We start from the raw sequence: 16,947 nt of genomic DNA, 5'->3' as shown, positions 1-16,947 counted from the left end.
AGTACTGATAGTTGAGTCAAACATTGATGGTCAATGATATAATCAGTCATGCCTACATAATTAACCTCCCAAGAAAATCCAAAAGAACAGGGGTTAGAGAGCCTTCAAATAGCTGAACACATTAAGGAAGTACCAGGACCTTCCCACGTGCCTGGTTTACACAACTTTTCCATCTGGTTTTTCATCTCTATCTTTGTAGTAGATTTCAGAATAAATTGGTCATCCTAAGTAAATCATTTTCCTGAGTCCTGGGTGCTCCATTTGTAAATTAATCAAACCCAAGGGGAGAGTCATGGGTATCTTGATTGACAGCAAGCTGATCATAAGCAACCTGTGTTTATGATTGGCATTTGAAGTGGGGGAAGTTTGTGGGACTCAGCTCTTACCCTCTGGGGCTTGATGTTCAGCTAAACAGTGTTTCAATGATGCTAAATTAAAACATACCCAATTGGTGTCCCCTGAAGATTTGGTTGTGGGTGGACGGAAATTCCTAGCACATTTTGGTGACCAAAGGTGAAATGTTCAGAATTAAAGGGGTAATCTTGAGAGGGAGAAAATTTATTAGAACTGTTGGAAGATGTGTTTCAAGAGGATGGGGTTTGGAGTACAGTTTGAAAGTCCCTGTAATGACTCAGGGTTAAATTCTAATATAAAGTTTTTCAAAAAGATTTTTGGAATCTGATCATGGCTCAGCAGATTAATTCCCTACCTGTTAGCCCCAACATTCCAAACAGGTACCAGTTCATGTTCCAGTTGCTCCAATTTCCATCAGCTCCCTGTTTACTGTCAGGACAGCATCAGGGGGTGATCCATAGCCTTGGGACCCTATACCTGAATGGGAGACCTGAAAGTAGCTCCTGGCTCCTGGCTTTGGATCGGTTCAGCTCTGCTTATTGTGGCCATTTAGGGAATAAATCGGTGAATGGAAGATATTTTTCTGTGTGTCTTTCCTTCTGTCTGTAAATTTGCTTTGCAAAATAAAGAGGAAGAAATCTTTTTAAAAGTTTTTGGGAAATTGCAATTAAACAATAAGTTTATTTGGGGGCAAAAAGATGAAGTCCTTAAGTAGTTGCTAATAATTAACATTTTCATGAGCTATTTGAAAACCCTCATGTTGACTGGAAGAGTTTGGATATTATAAAATTTCAAGCAAACCATTAGGTAAAACTATGACCTAAAGCGGGCACAAAGAGTTAAGGTGAGTTTGAAACCCAGGCCACACCCTGGTCTCTAAAACCTAAGCCACTCTGCTAGAAGTAGTACTATTTTTGTATTCACTTAATCAAAGGTAGTGTCTAAAGTACAAGGCACTTTCTAATTTTCCCGAAGTCACCATATTCAGTATACAAAAGAAGTCCCAGTTTCAAGGCTACCCAGACATGGTTCAGATTCGCAAAGGTTGGACTTTTTTGGGAAATTTTCATGAAAATCTTAGCAAGGTACCTGAAACTGCTGTCTCTCTTGCTGGGGATTTTTTTTTTCATAGAACTTAAAATGGAAAAGGAGAGCCAACTTCATTGACATTAGCACATCAGAATACAATTTTTCAACACCGTCCCTTGTCTTGTCCCACATGCATACATTGTTGTTTCTCTTCCACTCCAGAAATGCAAACAGCTTTTGCTTATTTCTACTGAACATGGTCCTTTTTCTCTGATGTTTTCTCTATTGAACCTGAGAAGCTGACATAATTGTGCAATTCAGATCTCATGAAAGTTGAACTTTGAACAGTAACTGGAGATCTGAGCAGATAAAGGCATCTGTCAAGATTTTGTACTTGACAACACCAGCCTCCCTTCCCTTCTGAATAATAACAGAGCCAATTCGACACCCTCTATTTTCCTACTACTGCAGCATTGAATTCAAGTGTCATTATGAACTGCATGTTTATTGGGCAAGAACTCAATTAATTTGAGTCCAGATTCATTAACTGTTCCTAATTCACATTTGACCATTGTGCTTGGTCCCTGACCCCTGGTCTCACTTAATGTGGCAGAACCTCTCTCAGTGGAAGAACAGCAGGCTCTGGAAACTAGCCCCTCATGATTGATTCTGATTGAGACACTTTCCTATCCATGAAGCTGCTGGATCATTTTGAAGGTTTCTTAATTATAAATTTACACACACACACACACACACACACACACACACATATGTTTATCTATCATATATAGATATATGAGATATATATTGAGATATATAGATACATACATAGAGATATATATCTCAAATCTCAAATATATATATATATATATGTCTCAAATCCTAAAAGTTCTTTCCAAGATGATTATAATTCATTAAAGGAGGTTTGTGATCCAGTGTAAAGAACCTTGCATTCATTCAGTATTTAGTGAATGCTTATTAACTAAAGGCTACTCCCTGAAACTAACGTGACCTGGGTCTAGTCATGTCATCTCCCAGGTACTAACTCTTCTCATTTGCAATATCAAGAGGCTGAAAGGATGACTTCAAAGATCCAGAATCAGTTGTGTTCAATTCCTATTCTATGCTATGCGACTGAAGATAAATGCTGAGAAAATCGTCCTGGAAACTCAAATGACCTTTGGAGGCCTCTTCTGAGTGAATTTTCATTAAGGGGACTTTGAAAAGGACTTTGGGCATTTTATCAAAGATCTCAAGCAATCAGGAAAATGAATAGATCCAGCCACGATTTTGAAATATACCCTATCCCTGTACTCTTATTTATACTTTTTACCTTCAAATCTGCATAGTTTTTTGTAATGTATTCACCTTCATAGACTGGTTTGTCGTTCAAGAACTCACTTATTTTTCTTCCTAGTAACTCAATGGAGTATTGTAAAAGCAGTTCTTGGGAGAAAAAATCTTTATACTGTTTATCTTTCTTTTCATCCTTTGAGGAAAATCACTAATTTTCGTCATTTCCAGGACATAGACAGAAAGAGGCAAAAACAAAATACATACTTGCAGCAAAATCTTTTTCCACTTCCTCCCCAATTTACTTATATCAAAACACGAATACTTATCTAAAGGAGAAATTGTTATGCTTTAAGTCTGATGTGTGGATGGAGCAGACATTTGGCGTAGTAATTAAGACACGGCTTGGGAGAGCATGGTTCCAGCTCTGGATCTACTTCCTGTCGATACCCTGGGAGGCAGCAGGTGACTGCTCAAATCCTTGCATCCCTGCCATCTACTGGCAGCACCAGGGTCCTGGTTTCAGTATGATCCAGCCCTAGCTCTGTGACCATCTGAGGAGTCAACCAGCTAATGGAAGATTGTTGCCATTACTTTTCGGTTAAGTTACACTCTTTTTCATTTCTTGGGTGCTTCAGTTAAAACTGAAGAGGTGATGTCAAAAATTAGTCGAAGATATGTCATTAATAGGAAATTTGCAGAAACTGATATCTAGTTAGTTGTTGCATAGTTCAAAATGTCATGAAATCTGAAAGCTTGTGAGGAAATATACACAGCCAGCAATGATGAATTTATTTAGAAGAAAGTTTCTGTCACATGCTCTATGTAAATAATTCTTGTGATTAAAATACAAATAAATCCTTACTGTTTTCCTCACTAGAAAAAGGTGTCTTAGAAATATCCTTATAATTCCCATTTCCTTTGGTTCTAGTTTTACTTTTTGAAATGACAAAGAAAATTAACAGCAATCTGTGATGTCAGCATCCCTTATCAGAGCATAGGTTTGAGTCCCAGGTTCCCTGCTTCTGATTTAGCTCTTTGCTAACGTGCCTGGGAAAGCAATAGAATGTGGGCAAGTATCTGTGCTCCTGACTCCCATGTGTGAGATCTGGATGGAGTTCCAGGTTGCTGATTTTGACCTGACCCAGTCCAAGATGCTGTGGCCATTTTGGGACTAAACCAGGGGAAGAAAGGTATTTCACTTTCTATCTCTCCCTCTGTCCATCACTCTGTCTTTGAAATAAATATTTTTTGCAGAAGAAAGGAAAGAAAAGGAAAGGAAATCGAGGAGAAGAGAAGAGAAGAGAAAAGAAGAAGGAAGGAAGGAAGGAAGGAAGGAAGGAAGGAAGGAAGGAAGGAAGGAAGGAAGGAAGGAAAAGGAAGGAAGAGAAAGAATGAAGAGTCTCTCAACATTGGAAAGCAGGAAGCTGTAGGAGTACGATGCCTGAGAAAAGAGAAAAGGAGAAGGTAGGCTCTCAAACTGTGTATCTCATAATGGAGGCAGTTCCTAGGCTGCACCACTGAAGACCTGAACAAAATCCTGTAGTTGCACATAGGTAATAACACAGATCAGAAGATCAGAAGACAAAACTGTGGCATCACAGGATAGGAAGACAGGGAGGGGGAAGTTACACATGTAGATAAAATCCTGCAGATGTGTGGATCCCTCACATCTTTGCCTAAGGTGTGATACATGTGCATCAGGGAAAATCCCCCAAGATCTCAGGTAAACTTTCTGGAAAAGGAAAAATAAATCCAGAAGCTCATTTCATGTTATTACCAGACAGAAAGGGAAAAGTTCATAATACGCGACGTACTGGGTAGAATCATTTTAAGGGTATGATCTTAGCTAAATTACGTTAGACATTTAATAAAGATTTCCCTAGACCTGCCTTAATAAAACTTCAACAAGTCACAAAAGAACCTAATTGGTTTCAAGTAACTTAAGTGTATAATGGAATAGCTTCCAGCAATGTTTCCATTATGTTAGTGCCAAAATTGACACAAACACAAAATTCACAAGTCTTGGCACTTAACCCAACTTTTACCAGGTATACGAATAAACAGAAAATACTGTCCCTAATCATGAGGGAAAAATCACTAGAATAAGATTTAAAAACATGGTATTTAATAAATAGAAAATAGGAACTTTGAGACTTGTCCTAGAAGTGATTCATAGATTCAAAAATACAAATGATTGGGCCAGTATTTTACTGTAGTATATAAAGCTGCTGCCTATATAATTGACAACGTATGTGGGTGCCTGCTTGAGTTTCAGTTATTCACTACAATCCTACTCCCTTCTAGAAAAACAGTAGAAGATAGCCCAAGTCCCTGGATCCCTTTACCCACTTGGGAGACCCAGAAGAAACCTCTGACTCCTGGATTTGGATCAACCCAACTCTGACCATTGCTTCTATTTGGAGAGTGAACCAAATGGAAGATGTCTATCTCTCGGTCTCTCTTTCTCTCTCCATATATATACCTTTAAAAGAAAAGAGTATGAAGGAAACTATGGGTATGAGTATAGGTATTTGGAAGATGCATCTTTTAAAAGTACTGAAATAAGAGAAAAAACTATTTTGAAGAAACAAAAATTTTAAAAAAATCAAAACTCGTGAGTTGCAGCAAAAATAGCATTGAAAAGGCTGTTGATCCTTTATTTTGCATGAAGCTTACCTTTTATCAGAAAGATATTTGTCCTTTTGGGATTGACTTCTTTCAGTGAGCATAATAGTCTCTAGTTTGGACCATTTGATTGCAAATGGTAGAATTTCATTCTTTTAAATGGCCAAGCACAACAGTTTCTTCATCTACTCTTCTTTGTGAGGGCATCTGGGTTGTTTCCGTGTCTTTGCTATTGCAGATACTGCTGTAAATTTAGGGTTACAGATCCCTTTCTCTTATGTAGATCTCATTTCCTTTGGATATATTCTCAGAACTGGGACAGCTGAGTCATACAGCAAGTCAAAACTTCCACAGTGGTTTTGCTAGCATACACACTCACCAACAAGGAAGGGAGGTACCTTTCTCCCCACATCCATGCCAGCAGGTGTTGTTAATAGAGTTCTGAATGTAGGCCATCCTCACTGGAGTTAGGTGGACCCTCAATGTTTTCATTTGTATCTCCCTGATAGCCAGGGAGCCTGAGCATCTTTTCATATGTCTGTTAACCATTTGCATTTGTTCTTTTGAAAAATGTCTGTTCCTGAAATCAGGAGCACTGATTTCTTCACAGGATTGTTTTATTTTGTAGTTGTTGAGTTTCTGAAGCTCTTTGTAAGTCCTGGATATTAGTACTCTGTTGGTTGTGTAGTGTGTAAAACTTCTCTCCAGTTCCATTAGTTGATCATCTCCTTTGCTGTACAGAAGCTTTTTAGGTTAATGTAGTTCCATTTGTTTATTTTGGCTTTGACTACCTTTTCTCTTAATTAAGTTCTTCACTGACTCACGGGTCATAGAGTAGCATCGTTCTCTCCAAGAAGGTTTTTCATTTTCTTTTTCATTTTTTCATTGACACATTGGACACTGAGTAGCACATTATTGAACTCCATGGTGTTGTAAATTTTTTAACTTTATTCTTGGTGTTGATTTTGTTTTATGACTTTTCATTTTAGGCAATGTATAGTAACTATGCAATAGAGACTTGCATATCCATATGGGAAGACACAATGCAGTATGCATCTCTAAATCCAGTTCAAAGTTGGATTCCCAATGAAACTGTTGAATATATCTTGACAATAGAATGCTGGACAGTCTTCCATTGCTCCTACCTGCAATGTCAGGATATACTTAAATAGCAGAATGACTGACTTAATGACTGTTTATGAAGGACTATACAATTTAATGACAGCAGAGCAATTGGTGGGGGAAGGGGATTTTGGAAAGGGGTAAGGGACATCCCAGAGCCTATGGAATTTTATTATAAAATAAAAAAATAAAACTTCAAAAAGTACTGAAATAGAACTTTTTACAACAAAACCTCAAATGCCTCATATTAAATTTCACTGGATAAGATTCATGAAGATTAGACAAAGTGAAAAGAAAATCAATATAAACTTAAAAACATAGCAGTTGAAACTGCCTAAAATGGAGCACAGACAGAAAGAACAGGGGAAAGGCCTCCTGGTATAGCATATTTAGCTGTCACTTGAATTCTTTGTATCCCATTTGGAGTGCAAATTTAAATCCTGGTTTTCAAGCTTCTAATAACGCTCCCTGTTGATACACATGGAAGGCAGCAAATGACAGTCAAAGTATTATTAGGGTCCCTCCACACACATCAGACTCAGACATAGTTTCTGACTCCTGGATTTAGCCTGGCCCAGTACCATCTGTCATTCTGGCTTTTCCAATAAGTAAGTGGATCTTTAAATGGAAAACAAACAAAAAAATCTTAAAAATAAATAGCATCAATGACATATTGGACAATATTAAGTTTCAACATAACACATTAGAATCAGAGCATTAAAAAGAGAGTTGGGACTGACAAAAATATGTAAAGATGACAACCAAAATTTATCAAAATTCAACAATAGCTATAAGCTCACAGATCCAAGAACCTCAACCAAATCCAAGATCAATAGTCACAAAGAAAATCTCATCAAAACACTGCATAATCATGTTTCCTAAAATTGGTGATAAAGAAAAAATCTTACAGGCATCCAAAAGAAAAAATTATATACGTTATAAATGTTTTAAAAAGATAAGAATAATATATTTCTGTGAGAAATTATTTAAGGTAGAAGGCAATGGATTAACCCCTGTCTTAAAAGATGTTTGTTTATTTGGAAATTACAGTAAGAGAGAGAGAGAGAACAAGACCTTCCATCACTGATTCATTCCCCAGATGGTCGCCACTGCCAGAGCTGAGCCAGGCCAAAGCTAGTAGCTCATCCATGTGCTATAAACAACAGAATGCAAGGCCAAAAAAGGCAGATATATAGGTACTAGTAGGTGACTGTGAAAGGCACATTTCCTCATTTTTAAATGTTTAAAAAAAAAGGAAACTATTGAATGCAAAAAATAACAATATATAATATATGAGAAACTAAAATGCTTAACAATAGCACAAAGGATGAGGAACGTAACTGGCATGGCTGCAGCCATTACACATACAATGGTGTATTACAGCTCATGTTGATAAACTAACAATGTGTGCTCTATGAGAACAACAAGAGAAGAACAGAAACAACTATATAATGCATTAGTCAGTAATGGAGATTAAAATGTAAATAAATTAAATACAAAAGGAGACAGATGTAGGGAGAAACAAATAGGAAAAAGAGAACAGAAAACTCCAAGTTGTTAGCTGTATAAAAGGCAGTGTCAATAGTTGACTTTAATATGTGTTATAAATACCCTAATTAAAGGTATAGATTTTCAGAGTGCATTGAAAATTATGATTAGAATATTTGTTTCCAACCAGAAACCTTTAAGTACATATGTAAACTTTCATAAAGGATGGTGAGACAAGCAAGGAAACCTATTAGTTTTAAGCATCATAACCAAATTAAAAGGAATATTTCATTGCCATAAAGGAGTCAATTCTTCAAGAGAACAAAACAGCCCCCACAACATACATATCTAATAATAGAGCTTCATAATGAAAGAAGCAGGAACTACTTGCACTGAAAATAGAAGTAGGTACACGGTTTTAGTTACATAATTCAATATTCTTCTTTGAATGGCTGACAGAAGTATATCACTATTCAATCAGTAAATCATTAAGAGTACAAATTTTGCAGAGCTAAGCCAGAGACATTCTTCAACTTTCTTAACTATACCTTGCTGGATTTCCCATCACTGCTTATGCCATCAAGTCAGCTCTTCTCCCAACCAGTACAGTACTCAGTATTTTGCAGCAGGACTATAACCTATCTCACACACACTATGATGCAGAAAAAGCTCCCAAACATGTGGATGTAGAAATACTATTGCAAAATGATGAAGAGGAGTGACTTTTCTAGCCTCTAAATCATCCTTTGTGCAGACACACATATTGGATCTTGGTTTTCATGAACGCACACCCAAACATGCATTGGTTGATTCAGTGATGCTCAAGCAAACGTTTCTTTCTACACATTCTTGTAAGTACATTGGCTCATACTGTCAGACCCTCAAAGAAGCATCCTCTTGGTTGATGGATATGCTACAGAGTGCAGAATAATCTTTTTCCTTTTCCTGGCCACATAGTTTAGATTCTTTCCACACAATCTGATGAATAAGCCAATGTCAAGCCATAGCTTTTCCCCCATAAGTGAATTAACATCATTTTCAATATAAATTAGTAAACTAACCAAGTGGCCTAATTTATCAACTCAAAAGTTCTCCAGAGAAAACGCAGCTGTTACTCTCATACTCACTCCTGCTCTCACTGCCTGCTCTCTTGTTCTTCCTAGACTGTCACATAAAATCCTAATCTTGTCTAAGTGATTACCTTGCAGCTTTCAGTTGCTTTGCATAAAGCGTTTCTCTTCATTAGTCATTCAGTCATGTAACCATGAAGGTAAGACTGTCAGCAATTCTCCCGCCTGGTGGACTGACTTTGATGGGTCACAGCTCAGGTGCTTGCCAGCTGCTGACTTGGGAAAATCTCTAAAGGCTCCCGGACAACTATCTCAGGCACTACTTATCCTAAAGTGCACCCTTTCTCTTCATAGGGCACCCAGGGCAATTTCATGTGGGTAGAAACTAAAGCAAGAGGGAACTGAGGATAGACTGTAAAAAATTTAGAATAAAGTCTCCAGAAATACACAATGTTCTTTGCCTACATTATGGCTGAACATTAAGAAGTTTCTTGAAAAAAAAAAAGATTTACTTGTTTCTAAGAAACTTATTTTTATGCATCTCTGTGTTCCACAACTGTAAGTAAAATCTTATTCCTCAGCCAGTGTCTAAATATTATGTTCCTTCCTCTAAATGCATCTTTCTAGTAAAATAAGATACAAACAAAGGTGCTCCCTTAGGTAAATGGTAACTAGCCAAAAAACTGTTTATTGTGGATAGTTATACTGTTCTAATGGTTCTTTATTATCCATAGGTTTACAAAAGTAACTAGCTATAAAATCTATCAAATTTTTTGAAACTCTACCAAAATCCATTCAAGGCCAGAAATTTCAGTTCAGGGATAGAAGTTCAGAGATAAACCCAATAATATTTTTAAAAGAAAAATATATTCTCACCACAATATGAAACTGTATGCCTTGAAAACAATTACAGCCAACTATAACAAAAAAAAAAAAAGGAGGGGGTGGGGTGTGACTGGTGCTGTGGTACAATGGGTAACAGTGGTATGACACAGTCCTTTGTCACAGTGATGGTTTTTTTTTTTTATTATTATTGTATTGTTGTTGACAATCTTTACATAGTTAATTACAGTTAAAGAAAGAAAAAGAAAAAAAAGGTTCAGGGGGATAGGAAAGTGGGCAATGCCATTATGTCCATATTGTTTCCATCCTGCATCTGAGGTAAAGGGGGACATTGAGGGAGAAGCCCCACCCGGTTTCTGCTTACGACCCTTCTCTCAGCTACAGTACCTGTGAAGGCAGCCCCAGAAATCCACAGCAGACACCCACATGGAGTTCCTGGCCCCAGATTTGACCCGGTGCAACCCTGTTTGTTGCAGTGATTTGGGGAGTGATCCAGTGGAAGAAAGATCTCTCCCTCTCTGTGATTCTACCATTGAAATAAGTAAATATTATTTTAATTTACAATATAAATACAAAAGAAAAATCAAAGAAAGGTCAGCGGACATTGTGCCAGCCTTATGGTTAAGACCCTTGCATCTCACATGAGGATACTTGGGCTTCATTTCTGGCTGTAGCTGCTGAACTCCAGCATCCATGTTAATGCAGACTCTGGAAGACAGCCATGATGGCACACAGCTACTCTTTTCAGTGTGGTTAGGTTCATCTTAGAGAGATGGGTTAGGTTTTTGCAAGGTAGTTGTGCTAAGAAGTCAGTTTACTTTAGATCTTATTAATTGGCTTTGCTGCATGGTTAAAATTCACAGGCTGTAGCTCAAATGTCTCTGTAATCAGGACCAATGCTGTGACATAGCAAGTAAAACCACTGCCTGTACTGGCTTTCCATATGGGTGCAAGTTGAAGTCCTGGCTGCTCCACTTCTGACCCAGTTCCCTGATAATGTACCTGAGAAACCAATGGAAAATGGCCCAAGTGCTTGGGTCCCTAAACCCACTTGAGAGACCTGTATGAAGCTCCTAGTTCCTGGTTTCGCTTTGGCCCAGCCCTGGGCATTGCAATCATTTGGGGAATGAATCAGCAGATGAAATTCATTTTCTCTCTCTCTCTCTCCCCCCTCATCTATGCCTCTCTGTAACTCACATGAATGAATACATGAATAGTTAAATCTAAAGAAAAGAGAATAATTATCTCTGTTAAGAGCTTTGTATCATTAAACCTATCACTACTCCTTAAAAGATATGGGAGGTTTGGGGTATATTTACCTAATCACAAACAAATTTTTGTATTTGGACTGCTGTAGGCATGAAATTGAACGGGCATGGGGGTAGGATTGCTGATTATGCCAAGAGATAATATGGGGCAATATAAAGGAAGTAGGAAGCTATTATAGAAGGAAATGGACTTGGGGCCAGTGCAGTGGCATATAGGCTAATCTGCATGCAGCCACGACATCCTATATGGGCATCAGTCCTATCTCCACTTCCAATCCAGGTCCTTGCTGCTTGCCTAGTAAATCAGTGGAAGATGGCCTAAGGCCTTGGGTTGCTGCATGCATATGGAAGACCCAGAAGAAGCTCCTGGCTCCAGGTTTATGACCAGCTCATTTCTGGCTGTTGTGGCCATGTGGGAATGATCAATGGTGGATCACACACTCTCTCTCTCTCTTTCTTTTTCTCTCTCCCTCCCTCCCTCTCTTTCTCTTCCTGCAATTCTATCAAGTTAAATGAATAAATCTTCATAAAAATAGAAAGGATATAGGCCTTACAGTGGGTCTTCAAAATTTTATACATTTAAAATGCTTTTTACACCAAGATAAGCTTATCTTTTTATTTTTCCATGAGCTTTCTGAAAAAATCTTAAAAAGTCAAAAGATTCAAATTTGGATTTTAATTTTATTGATTTTGTTTCTTATGGGCTCACTTTACTTCTTACTGTTGTATTTGGTTTCATCTTTATCATGTTCTCCAAATCTTTCACTCATTTCCAAACTGAGATAATAAGGATGTTGGGAGGATTTGTTCTAGCAGCAAAGGCAAGATTCTGGGTCTAAGAAACATGTGTTGCACAGGAACGACTGATAACTCCTACTCCAATCATTGAGGACACTAGAGTCAAATCTAACACCAAAATCCAGAGGTTCACCAAATCTATTAGCAAGACTTATTTTATTCACTTATTTAATTGTTCAAAAACAAAACAAAAGGAAAAAAACAAAAACCCAAACAAAACCCAAGCAGGAAGCACCTTCTTTGACTCAGGTGGCCCAACAGAACTTGGCAGTTTGCTTGGCCTCTGCCAACTCAAAGTCTTGTAAGACCAAGCACAGGAGTCGTGAAGTGCATGATAGGGGATTTAAAGCAGGCCAATTTTTATTTACAGAAGTTGTGCACTTTTTTGGGGACACAGACCACTAATGTTTGAGAATCTGAAATCTATCGCCAGAATCCAGTTTCCCCAGCCCCAGCATCTGCTCCCTGTTACTGTGTGTGTGTAATTACATGTGGTTTAGTTAGGCACCCTGGATTCTGGGAGTTAAGGAAATTATGCATACATCTGCCATTAGCACTAATGGGGGGTTACATGCACAAATATTCCACACACCACGAAGAGAATAGGCTCTTCTCGTTCATACATAATAGATCTGTAGAAAAATTAGCATGTCCGCTTTTAGGAGCTGAACTCTGAAGATGTACCTTTTATAGGAAATATGTAAATAAGGAGAGAGGATACACTGAAGGACAAGTGCTGTAATATGCTCCTTTTCCAATGCTTGAACACCTTGTCAGTTTTGCTGCTGCATAAAGTAGGACTAGACTTGTCTGCAGAAAATCCCCTGTGCATTCCACTTCCTGGTGCTTACCAAATTTCCCTGGGCACAGATTACTGTGCCAAATTTGCCAGTCTCCCTGGGGAAACCAGAGTAGCATCATGCAAGGATCGGTTAGCAAGTAAATACTTACAACAGCATTGGCCAAGCATTTCTTTTTTCTTAGAAATTATTAGCAAATTGCCCTATGATTTCAATTGTATTTATCAGAAGAGTGCCAACCCCCCGATTAGCTGGAGTTGCTATGAAAGATCACAGAAATCCAATATGCCATGCAGATTACATCTGTGGTGGGAAAGCATCTGCATCTTGCCATTTACCGTCTCACCTCACAGAGGAAGGAAATTTCTTCTCTCCACTCCTCTATGAATTTCCATGGAATTCCTCTCCATCAGCACAACTGCTTATCTGATACTCAGTGAACCATATTTCACTAGTAGGTAAGTTCAAGGCAAAGAAAGGTGATTCACATCCAAAGAGATGAAGTTATTCCCTTCCTGTAGTCACTCTCCAGGCTAGGATAAAGTCAGCCTCTTCCAAAGAGGGGAGAACCATCACCCTGGCTGCTCAGCCACTTGCTTCTAGTTGCTTTGGATACTATAGCCATGGCACAATTGTGTTCTAGGGCTGGGCGCACCAAGCCAGGCTGGATGCGAGCACCATCTGGTGCTCTGAAGAACCTAGGTAGATGTAAGACAGACTAGGCTGGGTCTCGGCCCCTACTGAGCCATGTGAGCAGTGTCTGGACATGGACAAGCCTTGGCTGGGCTGAAACATCCAACAATAAGAACTGGAATGGACTGAAGGCCAGCGAAGAGGGCTGATCCATGGCCCCTCCAGTATGCACCAGATGTGGCACTGGGCGAGGTTCTGATGGAGGAGCTTAGGAAACTCCTCTGTCAGGACACAGTCTCTACAGGTGAGCACAAGGACCATAATAAGGAGCAACCAAACAAGGCCAGAGTAAGATACCCACCAGCATACACATGGCATAGGTGTGGGGCAGACCAGGCTGAACCCGTTCACATCAACTGCTGACGAATCCGAGCACCAGCATAGAGTGTGGGTTGGGCTGGGTTCGGTTGAGACACAAATCAGTGCACATTACAGAATGCCAAGGTGAGATGAGCCGTACCAGATGTGGTTGCAGTGTCCAAACAACACACGTGAGAACCAGGAGGGGGATTCGGGGAGGGGGCAAAGCTGGCAGGGGAAATGTGGGCTCCCCTGCTGGAAAACTACTTCCATTGGAAAGCATGAGTCGGGATGGGGGCAGATCAGACCAGCAGGGCTACAACACCTGTGGGCCTCATGTGAGCTAGATAAGGGAAGGGCCATGGTGGGCTGACTGTTCTGACTGGTGCAGGCAAAAATTAGAGTGGGTGAGGGTTGGTTGGGCTTAGCCACAGCATTAGCTGGCAGAGGCTGGCACTTGGAGCTAATTCTGTCAAGTCAAACACCAAACTCATCTGGAGAGTGCATAATCCAGGAGTGGGAGTGACCTAGAAGGGAAATAGTGGGCACCTCCCTCATGGGTTACCACTCTCACTGGAAAGCATGAAAACCAGGACAGGGGAGGGGTGGTTAGACAGAAAGGCACCTGCCAGTATGTGTGTGGGCTGGATAGTAGGTTGGTTGGGTTGAACTAGGCTTCAATGCCCATTGACATGTGCAAGAGCTAAATGGGATGTGGGATAGACTGACCAAGCCTGCAGTACATACTGGCAAGCATGGGAACCAGGGTAGGGGGCAGAACTGATGGGGGTTATGGAGAGTCACCCCGACTAGGCTGCAGCTCCAACTGGTTTGCGTGAGGACCGAGTATGAAGTGGGTAGGATCGAGCTGGACTACAACACCCATTGGTTCACAAGGAAGACAGGGCTGGAAACAGAATGGATGCAGCAATTGCAACGACCAGCATAAGCATAACTTGATTGGTGTGACGGACGGTGTTGGAGTCTGTACTAGCAAACTCACACAAGAATCAGGTCTGGGATCATCTCAGAAAAAGTTGGTTTGGAGATCCCTCCAACTGAACTGCTGATCTCAGAACCCCAACCATGAAGAGACTATGTTAGCCACTGGGTTCTGAATAGATTTCACGTGATTGGAATGGCGAGATTGGCAGCAATTCAGAACTGTTGAACTATCAAAACTGCTTAAGCAGGATCCTCGGAGTGTGCCTCACATAGGGGACCTGGGATGGGTGGGAAGCTGGGTGGGGCTTCTCCCGTTGTATCTCTCTTGACCCCAGCTACAGGCAAAAAAAAGATTTAAAAAAGATACACATTAATCACAGGTTTACCTCTCTTTTTCTAAACGTCTTTAAGGTTTTGACTACCAACACAATGATTTTCCAGTAAGTGCAAACAATGAAAAGTATGCATTAAATTCATTGTATCCAACTCTCATGCTTTCAAGTCTCTATGTCTAAAGGGTAGAGTTTTTACCTTCATATTTTAAGAGTACAGCAGTGAAGCAGAGAATGATTGAATTGCTCCAGTCAAGAGCCAGGCAGTGACTTGAAACTGGAATCCTAAAAATATTGGTGGTAGGAGAAATGTTTGAATGTAGTCTGTATCTGATCCAGTACCACTGTAACCTAGTAGCTGTAGGCCCTATCTTTATCAACACTGTATTCTTCCAATCTACCCAAAACTTGTTTTGCAACAAAAATAGATTAAGAAATACACAGGCAGTCACTGGAGCAGCTCCTTCCCTCTCAAGTGTAGGATTTACTCCTACAAGATTGTTAGAATTCCCAGAACCAACTCAAGCTAAAATACCTCTGAAAAGCAGGCAACACTCACAAAATTACACCAGACTATCATAGTTGGAAAAGCCAAACTACATGTGCAAACACAAAAGGCACATTCCCTAATCAACAGCATGAGAAATACTGAGTCCTGTCCCTGAAACTGCTCCATAATATCATAGCCAGGAAACAATTCAGGTCACAAGTTCTGAATCATTATTCTTCTAAAAATCTAGTGGTTCAAATATTTTTTACACTACTTTTTAGTATTTTCCTTAAAAATGGATTTGCAATGTAACGGATAGGAGAATAAGAGGCTGATTTTAAAGCACAATTGCAACTAGAATAAAACTGTAGATCTGATTGTGGAGAAAATCTATCCTTCTTTTGAATAAAAATAACTTAAAAATCACAATCAAAGTGTTTTCATATCAAATAGTTACATGAAAACTGACATTGTTGTAAAGAACTAAAGTCTCCAATTATATCTATCTATATTGCTTAAAATCTCGATTAGATTTTTTTTTCCACTGTGGATTTTTATCCAAAATGACAGCATTTGAAAGGAGAGAGTTAAAGAAAATATTAAAAAGAAGAAGAAAGAAAGAAAAAGGAGGGACTGAACTGGCATTGCACATGCAAATGAATGCAATACAGTAGTAGGGTTTTTTTTTTCCACTGAATAAATTTACATTTACATCAGTTAGATCTCATGTAATTCTGAAACCAATGAAACTTAAATGTACACATATTTTGTCATGAAAGCTTTCATAGCTAGAATCTTTGGCTCACAGCTATAACCTTTTGATTGAGATTTATTGTAAGACTAAAAAGAAATTTCAGTTGACCAGTTTTAGATTTGACAACTTTTCTTATTGATGTGACCCAAAAGTATACTTTTGGTGATATTTTGCCAACACTCAATAGAAGAAGTCTCCTTCAGTTTTCCTGCCACTTCCTTAGATTTTCACAACAATGTTCATACACTGATGAAATTGTACAAACTCTTATTATAATACATATTGTTCACACTGGCCAAGGACAGCATTACATATGTAGATGACACATGTTTACTTTTACATTTTCCTACTGAACTGAAAATAGATCACAAAAATTAAAGAATGGCGAAAAACAATGATGAAGTAATACTCACTAGCCTAAATAGTCACTCTGCTCCTGTGTTACTTATTTCTGTTAATTACTGCACAAAAAGCAAACACAGTCCTAGACACTGAACTAGTGGCCAAAGGTGTTATCTCCAATTATCATGCAAGGGAAACTGTACAGAACCAGGCAACAGCAGCAGCAGCACTACTGTCTAAGTGAACTTACCAGGTCGTTACAATTTGTTCCCACATAGTGATTTCACATGGCAAATTAGTAAAGCTGAGATTAGGGAACCTTGCATACAGTGGCTGTGACAAGACTATAAAAGACTAACCTGCCACTAGGCTACCAAGTTTTGGGAAAAGATACTATT

Source organism: Ochotona princeps, chromosome 2, assembly GCF_030435755.1.
Source record: "Ochotona princeps isolate mOchPri1 chromosome 2, mOchPri1.hap1, whole genome shotgun sequence".
NCBI classification, from domain to species: Eukaryota; Metazoa; Chordata; class Mammalia; order Lagomorpha; family Ochotonidae; genus Ochotona; species Ochotona princeps.
Note: the sequence above shows the minus strand (reverse complement) of the source record.